The sequence below is a fragment of the Marmota marmota genome, unplaced genomic scaffold (genome assembly GCF_001458135.2).
Source record: "Marmota marmota marmota unplaced genomic scaffold, marMar, whole genome shotgun sequence".
NCBI classification, from domain to species: domain Eukaryota; kingdom Metazoa; phylum Chordata; class Mammalia; order Rodentia; family Sciuridae; genus Marmota; species Marmota marmota.
This window is the reverse complement of record NW_025999842.1, coordinates 8,111,129-8,121,583: the sequence shown is the minus strand read 5'-3', so window position 1 is coordinate 8,121,583 and position 10,455 is coordinate 8,111,129. Positions and strand designations below refer to the sequence as shown.

At 36.3% G+C, this 10,455-nt stretch overlaps 1 non-coding gene across 1 annotated transcript; it reads left to right on the top strand.

Moving 5' to 3' along the window:
• Positions 1-1,230: 1,230 nt before the first annotated feature.
• On the top strand, positions 1,231-1,337 carry LOC125616003. The gene has a single exon (XR_007346595.1). It is a non-coding gene; the product is annotated as a U6 spliceosomal RNA (small nuclear RNA).
• Positions 1,338-10,455: the final 9,118 nt, after the last annotated feature.

The following is a 10,455-nucleotide window of genomic DNA, read 5'->3' as shown; positions in this document are numbered from 1 at the left end:
CCTTAAGTACTGCATTCCCTGGACGGGAAGAGAATTGTATCTGAACAGGACAGAAGACAGAAGAGCAAAAGGGCTGACTGCTGCTTGAAACCTCTTTTAGAAAGGACTTTAATCCCACTCCCAAGGAAGGAGCCCTCATGACCTAATCATCTCCTAAAGTCTGCAACAGTTCATACTATGATAATGGCCATAAAGTTTCAACACACAAATTGTGGAGGGGACACATTCAAACCAAAGCAGTCCAGACCACATGGTCAACTCTGCAGCTGCAGGCAATACATGTCTGTGAGCATGCTGTTACAAAAAAAAAATTATAAAAACAGGCAGAGATTGGAAGGGGGGGTTGTTATACTGTGATTCAGCTAGCAGACTATAGCTTGACAGACCCTTGTAAAACATCTCAGAGGTGAGGACACAAGTTATCTCTGAAAACAGTAGAGCAGTGAGTCTAGAAACAGGATTAAAGTATATAAAAGAAGCAGCTAAGACCCCTATTCCTCTTTCCCATCCACTTCACTGTAGCCAAGTGAAGTCCTCCCCCTTGCTAAAAGACTGAAAGATTAATATCTGGGAAGCAAGGGATGCTGGGCTCACAGATAAACGTGGTTGTGAGATGTACTGATTAAAACAGAGAAATTGATTTTTTTAAAACCTCCAGCACTAGTCCCATTCAAATGGCAGAACCTGGCAAACAGGCTTAGAATCTCTGGGTAGAAGATGAGTGAATTCCTCTATGGAGGGACTTATCAACCTTAGAGAAAATAACTGAAGGCAACGAGGGCACATAGTTCTCAACAAATGGCCCAATCAGAACTTCCTACCATACAGCCTAACAGTTTACATCCCCCACCCAAATATAGTTTTCAGTCTGTTTTTTATTACTTCTGTCTTAAAAAGAAAAAAAAAACTCAACCTTTGTGAAAGACAACAATCAAAATTAATCTAAAGGAAAACTTTCTCTTCTACAAAAGAAACTCTAAGGAACAGAGCAGGTAGTCAAGAAGGAAAGTTTTCAAAATAACAATCAATTCAGAAGAGAAGGGAGGACATTGCATCCATGAAATAAAAATACGAAGCTGAAAAACAAAGAGCCATCAGAGAAAAAAATAGCTCTGAAAATTTAAAAATACAATAGCAAGATGAAGAATTCGACAGAAGGGTTGTAAAATAAAGTTGAGAAAATCTACCAGAAACTAGAACAAGAAAATAAGAATGAAAAACAACAATAAAGTGCTCGCTTCGGCAGCACATATACTAAAATTGGAATGATACAGAGAAGATTAGCATGGCCCCTGTGCAAGGATGATATGCAAATTCGTGAAGCACTCCATATTTTTGGAAAGCAGTATGGAGATTCCTTGGAAAGCTGGGAATGGAACCACCATTTGACCCAGCTATTCCTCTTCTTGGACTATTCCCCCAAAGACCTTAAAAGAGCGTACTACAGGGATACAGCTACATCGATGTTCATAGCAACACAATTCACAATAGCTAGACTGTGGAACCAACCTAGATACCCTTCAATAGATGAATGGATAAAAAAAAATGTGGCATTTATACACAATGGAGTATTACTCAGCACTAAAAAATGACAAAATCATGGCATTTGCAGGGAAATGGATGGCATTAGAGCAGATTATGCTAAGTGAAGCTAGCCAATCCCTTAAAAACGAATGCCAAATGTCTTCTTTGACATAAGGAGGGCAACTAAGAACAGAGCAGGGAGGAAGAGCATGAGAAGAAGATTACCACTAAACAGGGACGAGAGGTGGGAGGGAAAGGGAGAGAGAAGGGAAACTGCATGGAAATGGAAGGAGACCCTCATTGTTATACAAAATTACATATAAGAGGAAGTGAGGGGAAAGGGAAAAAAACAAAGGAGAGAAATGAATTACAGTAGATGGGGTAGAGAGAGAAGATGGGAGGAGAGGGGAGGGTAGGGGGATAGTAGAGGATAGGAAGGGCAGCAGAATTCAACAGACACTAGTAGGGCAGTATGTAAAAACGTGGATGTGTAACCGATGTGATTCTGCAATATGTGTACGGGGTAAAAACGGGAGTTCATAACCCACTTGAATCAAATGTATGAAATATGATATGTCAAGAGCTTTGTAATGTTTTGAACAACTAATAATAAAAAAACAATAAAATTAGAAAGTTGCCTGAGGAGGGGTAGGGGTATCTGACATCTAAATATTAGTCATTCTAATCAGAGAAAACAGAATTTGCTGTCTTCTATAGCTTTAGGATGATTTTATGAAACATCCCAATTTTTGAGAGAGTAACTTATAAATTCATCACTTTTCTGTTGAGGAGAAACTCCAGACAAGCCAAAAAGATCATTCATATGACCTATGATTCCCCCCGACCCACATTTAGATTAATTATTCAACCCAAAGAGGCACTAACAAATTAGTTTTCCCTTTTCCAAGTCATGCAAAATTGTTTCAGTAATCTCAACACAATTCATATATATTTTCTCTACTATTTTTACCTACAGATTCCATCAAGTATTGTCTTCTATACTTGAGCATCCCTAGAACTCAATCCCTCCAGTCATAATCCTCCAGCCTCCTAGAAGGTAGAGGAAGGACTTTACCCGACTTCCATGACTGGGTCAGGGACCCAGAGTCCTAGCTACATCTTTTACACTTTTCCATCCTATCACCTGTTCTCAGATTCATTGCTCCACCACTTTTAGATTTCTGACAACTTCAACCCTATAACTTTCTAATGTGCTGTGTTTGAACTAGACATTAGACATTTTAGATATTTGTGAACAAATGACAAATTTCTGTGAACAAGTGGCAAATCCCTCTGACCAATTAATTTCCAAGAGTTTTCCCAAAAAAGTTGCTATACAAAAATGCAAAAGGACTACAGTTATAAACACTTACAAAAAACAAACTTCTTTGTATGAAGAAAGGAAACTTACTTTTTTTCCCTGTTATGGAGTCTTCTGGTATAAAGCCTAGTTCAAGAGCAAATATATATCCAAGAAAGTCCATTACTCTCTTCTGCTTTGAAATTGTCATAGACCTCCAGATACTTGACACACTCTCCTACACAAGCCTGGGGTTTCAGTCTTCAAACTGAAAGGTGCCCAAATAAGCCCACCAACTCTTCCCCTGTAGACAACTTCTGCAACCAGATCACATCTTTAGAATGCAAGATTCACTTTTAATAAGAGGTAAGTAGGAGTAGCAGTAGCAGTATTTTAATCATTTATTTGGTTTTTAACAAGTAGTCATGATTTACAGGTATAGATTATTTTAGTTCTAATTTTACAATAATAGAGACATTTTAACTAGTCAATGAACACTGACACATGAACTCAAATTGAACACATGTGCCAATTAAAAATTCAATAGTCATTTGTAACAGCCTGACTATTTTTTATTATTTTGAACATGAAATTCAGGGAAACACAAAAAATCTTATAAAATTACCCAGGTTGTGGCATTCCTTGGTCTGAGGAAGACTTCTCCATTACATTGCATGTTTGCAAGGTGAGTAAGCATTGTTTTTCTTTTCAAGACAAAAACAAACAGCAAAGACAATTTTATTTACAGTCAGAAAGTCAAATACTGAATGGCATCAGAATCAATGTGCATATCTTGTCAACCCCATAGCTGAGACAGGCTTTTTGTGCAACTAAATCAAAATCGAGTGACCTTGTAGCAAAGAGATGGATGTCTCAAATGCCAAGAGATAAGAGAAGCCTCAATAAAAAGAAACAGAAGCAAAAACAAACAAGCAAAAGGTCATAAAGATAAGATTTTGTATCTTTGATAGCAAGGTCAAAAGACAAGAACACCCCAATACACTGTATTAGAAAATTTGCATTAGATGATTTGCTTAATAAAAAACAGAACTGACCTTGGGTAAATAAGTGAGAGTAAATTCTCTAAGATGATAAGACTCACCCTGAGAGTTCAGAGCCAGAGTTCAAGGAGCCCATGATATTGCACATCTCAAACAATGCAGTGTTTTCTCCAGTCATTGAATAGGTTTCTATGATCTTTTTGAGACCCCCATGGTAACTCCTAGGAAGACTCAGACAAAGTTCTGCTTTAAAAAGTCAATTTTGCTTACAAAATTTTACAAGGGATTCATCTTATTTATTTATTTATTTATTTGTTCTAATCAGTTATACATGATAGCAGAAGGTTCTTTGATTCATTGTACACAAATGGAGCACAATTTTTCACTTCTCTGGTTGTACACAAAGTGGGGTCACACCATTTACATAATGTACCTAAGGTAATGATGTCCATCTCATTCCACCATCTTTCCTAGCCCCATGCCTCCTCCCCACCTCTCCCTCGCCTTTGGCCCATCCAAAGTTCCTCCATCTTTTAGAAGAACTTAATTCTCAATAAAAGATATTATAAACATTCAAAAGGAAATATCCCAAAGTTTCATTAGTCAATTTATAATTCTCATTGGTGAAAAATAACAGCTACATTGTCATATTTGCAAGGGTCTTATGTATCTGTTTATGTCAGTATTTTAGTTAGAAGTTATCAATTAACAAGAAAGGGTTTAATGGTCTCATCTGTCCTAGAGACTAGAAGGAAATACTGTGTGTGTGTGTTCGTGTGTGTGTGTGTATGTGTGTGTTCACAGTTTATCTTGAATGAGTTTTAATATGCTTAGAAAACAATGGCAGCAGGGTGAGATTTCTATTTTTCTTCCTTATGCTTCTATGACCTAATTGCACTTTCTTCTTAAAGTATTTCATATGTAAAGTTCACATTATAACTCATACCATACAGAGCCTTACTTGAATGCTAAGTCTGTATTAGGGGTTATTCTAAACATTGGAAATACAGTGATTAAGAAGACATAACAATTGCCTGCCCTCACCTTTGACGAAGTCATACTTTACTCATTGAAACATACCTCAAAGCATCTTACTCAGCACTTCGACATGCTCATAGCACGTGCCAAAGAAATAAATGTTTGTTGAGTTGAATTGAATTTTTATTAGAAGTTGACTTATAAATTAAATAATGTAGCAATGTCATATGTAAATGGATATTTGGTACAATTATTATATCAACCAAATATGAGTTTGTTAAAACCCATTATCTATCCATCTTTTTTTCTCTCTCTCACACACATGCACACACAAACACTAAAGTTAATGTTAGTCAGAAGTAATTAGCCAAATTAATATTTAAATACTAAAACATTAGTATCTAGTGATACTGCTAGAAACTTAATATTTTTCAATCATTTTCATTTCTGAGTCATTAAAATTAAAATTTCTTCTATGTTTATCTATAGATACTTGAAGTCATCCTTTTAAATTAGAGATAAATTGTCCCATATGGCTTCCATATAGTACAGTTTAACAAGTCTTTTTTTTTTTTTTTTTTTTGCATCCAAATCTGGCTCACAGTATTTTTTATTTTCTCTTTAACTAAAATGTATAGGTTTCTTCCTAAATCAGCCAAAATTTGTCAAGCATTGGCAAGAACTATCTTTCCAAAAAGTCTAGCATACCACCTGACATGGAGCAAAATCTAGCCAATGGCTATTACATTGCACCAAATCCTTTGCTTTGACTAGGAAGCTTGTGATCACACAACACAGCAACTGATTTCCTCTGAGGCTTTTTTTTTCTTCAGAATTTGACTTCATAACAGTGACATCAGCAAGATGGTGAGTGGAAGATCCCACAAACAGCAATAATTGGACAGCTATCCACAAATGAAAATGGCCATAGAAGAACTCATATAAGAATCTGCAGTTACACAGTGGGAGAAATCCAAAAATAACCACACACAAATATAGGGAAAACAGTTTCATTTTGCTGCATTATCCTGTCCCCAGGCTAGCACTCCTCAGCACAGAGAGGCAGAATTCTCTGAAGACCACTGGGAACAAAAAAGAATGGTGGCTATCTGTACCTTCGGCCTTTTCTACTAAGGACCTCAAAAGCCTTTTCTACTGAGGACCTCAAAAACCCTTGCCACATGCAACTCCTGCAGCATCCACTGTAAAGTACCCCAAGTGTTTTCTGTCACAGACCCCAGCAGCGTGTTCCACGGAGGACCCCAATAGTTATCCCCATTGAGGAAACCAAAAACAAGCACAAAGAAAGCAAATAACCACAGCCTCCTCTTGTCTCACACGCTGCAAGCCCAGCTCTTGAGCTGTGCATGCACAAACAACTGCCCCCAATTCTCATCACCAGGTCCCACCATCATCCTCACTTCTGCAAGTGGCCTCTGTAGCCACAAGTATGCCTACCTGCATACCAAACACTCTACTCCTTATGGCTATGCAATGTTTAATTAAAATCTATTTTGTCTTTGTCTAATATAAACACTACTATCCCTGCTTTCTTTTGATTTCCATTTGCAGGAAATATCTTCTTCTATTCTAGGGAGTTTTATATTTCATATTTTACAACTTACTCTTTAATCTGTTTGTCCTTCTCCCATGTGTATTCTTAGTGGCTTTATCAAAAATTATTGGAACATGTATGCATGGGTTTATTTCTGGACTTTCTACTCTGTTGCATTAGTTTATGCATCTGTTTTTATGCCAATGTCACTTTGTTTTGAATCCTTTAACTTTGCAATATAACGCAAAAGTTTGTAATCAGGAAATGTATTACCTCCAGTTTGTTCTTTAAAGATTGTTCCATTTGAGGTCTTTTGTGGATTCCATATATATGTTAGGATTATTTTCTAATCTCTGTTAAAAATTGTCATTAAAGGCAATTATCAAGAATACAAAAAATAATTAATGCTGGCAAAGATGTGGGGGGAAAGGTACACTCATACTTCATTGGTAGGACTGCACATTACAACCACTCTGGAAAGCAGTATGGAGAATCCTTAAAAACTGGGAATGAAACCACCATGTGATCCAGCTATCTCACTCCTTGGGATTAACTTCTAATTACTGGTAATTTGTACAGTATTTTTTCATGTATGTTCATCAGGGATAGTGGCCTAAAATTCTGTTTTCTTGTAGTGTCCTTGTATGGCTTTCATATCAGGGTAATGCTAGTTTCATAAAATAAGTTTGGAAGTGTTCCCTCCTCTTCTATTTCTTAGAAGTTTGAGAAAGATTGATATTAATTCTTCTTTAAATGTTTGGTAGAGTTCAGGATTGGAAACACCATTTTCTGGGCTCTTTTTGATTACTGATTCAATCTTCTTGTTCTGATCTATTTACATTTTCTGTTTCTTCATTATTCAGCCTTGGTAGATTATAGGTTTTTAGTAATTTAGTCTTCTAGATTATCTAATTTGGGCATATAGTTGTTCATAATAGTCTCTTATAATTTTTTTTCATTTCTCTGGTTGATGAAATTAGTTCATTTACATTTCTAATAACTATTGAGAAGTGAAGATTTATATATGCCATTTTGTTATTGTTTTCCAGTTGTTCTGTTTCTTTTGTTCTATTTTCCCTCTCTTGCTACCTTCTTTTGTGATTTGATGAGTTTCTGTGGTAGTATCCTATTTCATTTTCTTTGTCTTTTGTATATCTAATACAAGTTTTTCCTTTGTAGTTACTATGAGGTTTACATAAAACATCATTTTACTAATCTGTTTTTAGCTGATAACAATCTCATATAGAAGCTCTACACTTTTGCTCCTTCCCCCATTTTGTTTTTGATGTTATCATTCACACATATTAATATAGTATTGTAACTACAGTTATTTTCAGATTTTTCTATTTTAACCTTTATGCAAAAGGTACACATAAATTGCACATCACCATTACAGTATTTGAATATTCTGAATTTGAACATATATTCCCCTTTACCAGTGAGTTTTATACTCTCATATGTTTTCACATTATTAATTAGTAGCCTTTAATTTCAGTTGAAAGAATTCCCTCTAGCCTTTCTGGTAAGGTAAATCTAGTGGTGATAAAGTCTTTCAGGTGTTTTGTTTTGTTTTGGTCTGGAAAATCTTTATTGCTCCCTCTCTTCCCAAGGATAGCTTTGATGGGTAAACTATTTGGTTTCAGGTTTGGTTTTTGTTTGTTTGTTTCTCTCTCTCAGCACTCAAGATATATCATTCCATTTTCTCCTGGCCTGCAATGTTTCTGCTGAGAAGTCTACTGATAAACTTATTGAAGTTCCCTTGTATATATTGAGCTTCTTTTCTTTTGCTGATTTCAAATTTCTCTCTTTGATATTTGAGAGCTTAATTATAATGTGTATTGGTAAAATATTCTTAGTTGAATGTTATCAAAGATCTTTGAGCTTTACTTTCAAACTTTAATGTATCTGGATATTCACATCTTTTCCCAGGTTTAAAGCTTTTAGCCATTAAATCTTTAAGTAAGCTTTCTGTCCTTTTCTCTCTTTCTACTCCTTTTATCTTTTTTAATTTTTTATTTATTTTTTATGTTTTGGCTTTGCAGTACTGGGGATTGAACCCAGGGCCTCATGTATGCTAGGCAAGTGCCTTACTCCTGAGTTATATCCCCTGCCCTACCCTTCTCTACTCCTTTTAGAATTTCTATAATGTGAATGTTAGATCTTTTAGATCTTTTCATCCCATAAATTCTGTAGGCTTTCTCATTCCTTTTCACTCTTTTTTTTTTTTCATTTTTTTCCTCTGACTGGTTAAAATTAAGTTTAGATACATGCACAGTTCAGAGTCCATACTATAATGAAAGAGAGAAAGAGAAAGAGAGAGAGAGGAGTCAGATTCTTTAAATACAACAAGTTCAATTCAGGGAGCTAGTTTAAAGGGTGTTAGAAAGCTAATAACACAAAAATTGGAGTTTGAAGTAACTCCAGGAGGTAGCCACCACGCATAGAACTTTGAGGCTAAAAGGGGGGAAAGTATGCAAATATGGTACTTAGAAACTCAAAAGAAGTGCTGCTATGCAGCTAGAGTTCTGACCATCAAGTTGGTGCTCACAGATCATGCACAGCCCTCTATGCATAAGTAGGCCCTGCATAGCTGTCATTCAGCCTCTGAGAAGACATATCATCTATTGCTAAGAAACCTGAGGAGGGCACCAAAAGTTAGGCTCTCACAATTCTGAGGAAGGTGCTACTCTTGTGGTGCTTGGATGCCTGAATGGGCTCCTTGAACAACTGGTGCTCAGATCTCTGTTCATCTGATACTTGGGCTTTTGTGAAGAGGAGGTTCAAAAACCTGTGAATTGGAGCTCCTTGGTAGTTTCTAAGTATTCTGAAAAAGCACTACATATCTGGTGCTTAGGTTTTTGCAGCTGTTCCTTGACATACCAAAAACTATAAAGACTAGAATGGTCTACTGCCCTGTCTTCTCTTAAGGTCTTTAAGTGTTTGGATGAGGCCCATCCACACACTTAAAGTGGTTACTGCTACTTCAGGGATGCATATGAAATCTTGGAAAAGAATGAGTATACATTTTCCTTTTTTGCTGCCTTTCACTCTCCTGCCATCTCCTCCATTGGAGCCACAAGGGAGCCCTGAAAATGCAGTTTGAAGACAACCTGACATGACAGAGTTAAGGACAGCAAAATGGAATAAGTTTAAAATACAATAAATAAATAGCTAGTACAGTGCCAAGAAAATGTGTCACTGGAGGAAAAGATGAGAATTACTTCAAAATGTTGTCAAACAAATAAAGGTACTATAAAAGTACCTGGAACCAGGGATAAATTTTCAAATGAAGCTTCATCTGTCTTCAACTGAAGCTTATAGTTTATTTTTATGTTTATTCACACAATGTTGAATCTTACTATCTTAAGTTATTTAGAACTAAACTTGGCTAGGTCAGGCACTGAGTTGGCACCGCCCTCCCCCCAAAAAATGAGACACTTAGGACAGGTATATTTTGCTAAGGAAACAAGGAAAACAAAATCTTAGTCCTTGCCCATTTAATCAAGGCCTGCAATAGGATTACCTCAAGAGATTTGATTTGCATGATTTGTCCCATCACCCAGTGGGCTAAGCTAAATAGAAGAGACAAATTGGAGCCAATTTCACTAAGAACAACTGTGTCTTATGGTTTTCTGTTGCTAACCAACCAGACATAGCTTATTTACTTTCCATCACGGACCCTGAATTTGTTATGGCTCTTCTCTTTTATTTAGGCTTTCACTGTCCCTCCTTTGATCTTTGTGATGATTAATTTTGTATGTCACTTTAGCTAGGCCATGGTACCCATTCATTTGCTGTGAAAGTATGTTTTAAATGTAATTTACACAATGGATTTTGATTTAAACAGATTATCCTCCCATAATATGGATGGGCCTCATCCAAACACTTACAGACCTTAAGAGAAGACAGACTGGTTTTCTAAAGGGATTCTGCCTCTAAACTAAAACATGGAAACCCTGGCTAACCTCCAGACTACCAAATAAATTTTGGATTTGCCAGCCCCCAAATTCCAAGAGCTAAGTCTTTAAAGTAAATCAACTGGAGGGAGGGAACAGAGAGAGAAATTGAATAGAGATAAAGATCAAAAGATAGAGATA